Genomic DNA, 4,505 nt, shown 5'->3' on the forward strand with positions numbered 1-4,505 from the left:
TGGTGGGCAACTTTGTAAAACTTTTGTTGTTGGGAATTGGAGTTGGTGGGAAGGGGCAGCATGTACCAGGGATGAAGTGACAACATTAACAGTGAGTGCTGAACATAACACGCAGAAAGACTCAAACGAATCGGATGGTAGAACAAGCTGATTGGCACGAAGGCAAGTCTGACTTGACTAACCGAAAGCTTTCCGTATTCGGATCATAAAGAATACAACATTAAAAAAAAATCTACTGTTCGCCTTTTTTAATGGGGACGTGCACCATTCCCAGAAACACTGCAATACTGGGATGATGTGTGAAGTTATCGGAGCAAGCTCCTGACACAACTTCATCCTGCAAAAATCAGATTAATATTCAGTCCCTAAATCAGGGACTTATCAGGTATTAAAACTGACAAGAACAGATTTTTTTATGGTCTGTACATTTGATCATGCCATACATATGTCCATATTTACAAACACAGATTCGACTTTATCATTGTCATTCGCATTTACAATCCTGTGCATTTTTCAATCTTGTACAGATACATGTATTTAGCTGAGGCATCAGCAGAGCCCAAAAAAACGTTCGCATGGGCCCCCTGTTCTTCTTCAGGCAGGCCGATCTTACACGGTGGTCTTTCCCCACCGCGCCTTGGCGGCAGCTGCCCCAAGCTTCAGCGCGTCCCTCAACACGTAGTCTTGGACCTTGGAATGTGCCAGTCTGCAACACTCGGTCGGGGTCAACTCCTTCAGCTGGAAGATCAACAGGTTTCGGACCGCCCAGAGAGCGTCCTTCACCGAGTTGATGATCCTCCAGGCGCAGTTAATGTTCGTCTCGGTGTGAGTCCCGGGGAACAGGCCGTAGAGCACGGAGTCCCGCGTCACGGCACTGCTCGGGACGAACCTCGACAAGCACCACTGCATTCCTCTCCAGACTTCCTCTGCATAGGCACATTCCAGAAGGAGGTGTGTGACAGTCTCGTCCCCCCCGCAGCCACTTCGAGGGCAGCGTGCGGTGCGGCAGAGAGTCCGGGCGTGCATAAAGGATCTCACAGGCAGAGCCCTTCTCACCACCAGCCAAGCCACGTCTTGGTGTTTGTTGGAAAGTTCTGGCGATGAGGCATTCTGCCAAATGGCTTTGACAGTCTGCTCAGGGAACCGCTCGACAGGATCCGCCCTCTCCTTTTCCCGAAGGGTCTCAAGGACGCTACGTGCTGACCACTTCCTGATGGACTTGTGGTCAAAGGTGTTTTTCCTCATAAATTTCTCCACGAAGGACAGGTGATACGGAACGGTCCAACTACTCGGAGCGTTCTGCGGCAGCGAGGCCAGGCCCATCCTTCGCAACACCGGGGACAGGTAGAACCTCAGTATGTAGTGACACTTGGTGTTTGCGTACCGGGGGTCCACGCACAGCTTGATGCAGCAACACACAAAGGTGGCCATCAGGGTGAGGGTGGCATTGGGCGTGTTTTTTCCCCCATTGCACCGGTCTTTGTACATAGAGTCTCTTCGGACCCGGTCCATCTTTGATCTCCAAATGAATTGGAAGATGGCCCGGGTGACTGCGGCGGCACAGGTCCTGGGGATAGGCCAGACCTGTGCCACATATAGCAATACTGAGAGTACCTCACACCTGATGACCAGGTTTTTTCCCGCGATGGAGAGCGACCGTTGCCCCCATCTGCCTAGTTTCTGTCTCATCTTCCTAATCCGCTCCTCCCAGGTCTTGGCGCACGCCCCAGCCCACCCGAACCAAATACTCAGCACCTTCAGGTGGTCAGTCCTGACGGTGAAGGGGATAGAGGATTGGTCGGCCCAGTTCCCGAAGAGCATGGCCTCGCTCTTGCCTTGGTTTACCTTGGCCCCCGAGGCCCGTTCGAACTGGTCGCAGATGCACACGAGTCCGTGCACGGACAGCGGATCCGAGCAGAAAACAGCGACGTCATCCATGTACAGGGAGGCCTTAACCTGCAGGCCCCCACTGCCAGGAATAGTCACCCCTCTCAGGCTCGCATCCTTCCTGATGGATTCAGCAAATGGCTCTATGCAACACACAAACAAGGCGGGTGAGAGGGGGCATCCCTGCCTGACTCCAGATCATACAGGGAAGCTATCTGATTCCCACCCATTGATTGAGACTGCACTGACAATGTTGGTGTAGAGCAGTCTGATCCAATTTCCGATTCCCTCCCCAAAGCCCATTTTGGAGAGGACATCCCTCATATATGTATGCAATATCCTGTCAAAGGCTTTCTCCTGGTCCAGGCTGATGAGGCAGGTGTCCACCCCCCTGTCCTGCACGTAGGCGATCGTATCCCTGAGGAGTGCGAGACTCTCAGAGATCTTCCTGCCCAGTACAGCACAGGTTTGGTCCGGGTGGATCACCGATCCCAGAGCAGACCTGACCCGGTTGGCGATGACCTTTGACAAGATTTTGTAGTCTGCATTTAACAGTGAGATCGGTCTCCAATTTCTAATTTCCTCCCTCTCCCCCTTCCGCTTGTAGACGAGGGTGATGATGCCTTTCCTCATGGATTCACTCATGGTACCTGCCCGAAGCATACTGACATACACCTCCAGCAGGTCCTGGCCGATCAAGTCCCAAAGAGCGGAATAAACCTCGACCGGTAAGCCGTCGCTTCCGGGAGTTTTATTCTTTTCGAAGGACTCGAGGGCCTTGGTCAGTTCATCCAGAGATAGCGGCTGGTCCAGCCTCTCTCGTGTTCCGTCATCTAGGACCTCCATGATAGAGGACAGGAACGACTGGGAGGCCGCGCTGTCGGTTGGCTTCGAGTCAGACAGGCTGGCGTAGAAGGATTTGCTGATCCTCATGACGTCAGCCTGAGATGACGTTACCGAGCCATCTTCTTTCTTCAGGCTGCTGAGCACGGAGCTCTCTTTGTGCACCTTCTGGAAGAAGAAACGTGAGCACGTCTCGTCCTGCTCCACCGAGCGGACCCTGGACCGGAAGATTATCCTGGAGGCCTCCGAGGCAAAGAGCGAGGCTTGCTGGCCCTTCACCTCCTTGAGGTCCTCCGTGACATCGACCCCCATCGTCTGCAGCAGGAGCAGGTTCTGCATACTTTCCTGGAGCTGGGACAGTTTTCCCCGCCTCTCTCTCGCCTCCTGGACACCTTTGAGGATAAAGAACCTCTTGATGTTCCCTTTTACCGTTTCCCACCAGTCCGCTGGAGACTCAAAGAGGGGCTTCACGGTTCTCCAACCTGCGTAATCCCTCTTGAGCTCTTCGATGTTTCCCGGGGTCAACAGCTTAGTGTTCAGTTTCCACGTTCCCTTGCCCGCCCGCTGTTCGTCCTGTAGGTGACAGTCGGCCAGCAGGAGGCAGTGGTCAGAGAAGAACACCGGCTTGACGTCGGTGGATCTGACCGAGAGCGTTCGGGACACAAACAGGTAATCTATCCTTGAGCGGATAGACCCGTCTGCCCGTGATCAGGTGTATCTACGCTGCGCTCCGTCTGCAGGGGCGCTGAAGACGTCGTGCAGCTTGGCGTCTTTGACCGTTTCCATCAGGGCCCTGGACGTAGCGTCCGGTTTACTGTCCCCCCCGCCGGATCGTCCATCAGCATCAATGATGCAGTTGAAGTCTCCGGCCAGAATGACCGGCCTGGACGTAGCCAGCAGCAGTGGAAGCTGTTGCAGGACGGCCAACCGTTCACTCTTACCCACTGGGGCGTACACGTTGATTAGTCTCACGGGAGCGTTTCTGTATTTGACGTCTGAACATAACACGCAGAAAGACTCAAACGAATCGGATGGTAGAACAAGCTGATTTGCACGAGGGCAAGTCTGACTTGATTAACCGAAAGCTTTCCGTATTCGGGTCATAAAGAATACAACATTTAAAAAAAATCTACTGTTCGCCTTTTTTAATGGGGACGTACACCATTCCCAGAAACACTGCAATACTGGGATGATGCGTGAAGTTATCGGAGCAAGCTCCTGACACAACTTCGTCCTGCAAAAATCAGATTAATATTCAGTCCCTAAATCAGGGACTTATCAGATATTAAAACTGACAAGAACAGAACTACACATGATCTTAGCCAAAAGGCCGAGAAGCGATACTTGCCGTCTGCCTGACTACCTTAGGACCCAGCCGCTTCCTACATTTACAATCAGCCTGACTGTGAACAAAGACCTATAGCTCACGGCTGACAGTTTCATTGCTGCCTAGTCATTTCCAGATCTTCTGACCAGAGTAAACGATCCGTTTGTCCAGGTGAATTCATTTAATCTTTTCTATGAAACTGTTTGATAGTGAATGTAGATGACCAGCAATGTACCAATCAGCTACGCTGGGGCCGAGTGTATGTCACGAACAAGCCGGTAGTGTGTCTCTGACAGAGTATCAATGAGATTGCAGCAACCCACTGGAACAGAGCTGGACACAGGGAATGGTGCAGCACAGAGGGATGTACTGCAGCCTCTCATTGTCTGCATCAGCTGTCACTGTGTATGGGCTCCTTCCCTAGTCCCACTCACCATGCTTTTCCCGA

General features: G+C 52.5%; 2 non-coding genes across 2 annotated transcripts; both read right to left on the bottom strand.

Annotated features, from left to right (window-relative positions):
* Positions 1-254: 254 nt before the first annotated feature.
* On the bottom strand, positions 255-447 carry LOC140479217 (U2 spliceosomal RNA). The gene has a single exon (XR_011960997.1). It is a non-coding gene; the product is annotated as a U2 spliceosomal RNA (small nuclear RNA).
* Positions 448-3,881: 3,434 nt separating this feature from the next.
* LOC140479211 (U2 spliceosomal RNA) lies at positions 3,882-4,072 on the bottom strand. The gene has a single exon (XR_011960992.1). It is a non-coding gene; the product is annotated as a U2 spliceosomal RNA (small nuclear RNA).
* Positions 4,073-4,505: the final 433 nt, after the last annotated feature.

This window comes from Chiloscyllium punctatum, chromosome 6 (genome assembly GCF_047496795.1).
Source record: "Chiloscyllium punctatum isolate Juve2018m chromosome 6, sChiPun1.3, whole genome shotgun sequence".
NCBI lineage: Eukaryota > Metazoa > Chordata > Chondrichthyes > Orectolobiformes > Hemiscylliidae > Chiloscyllium > Chiloscyllium punctatum.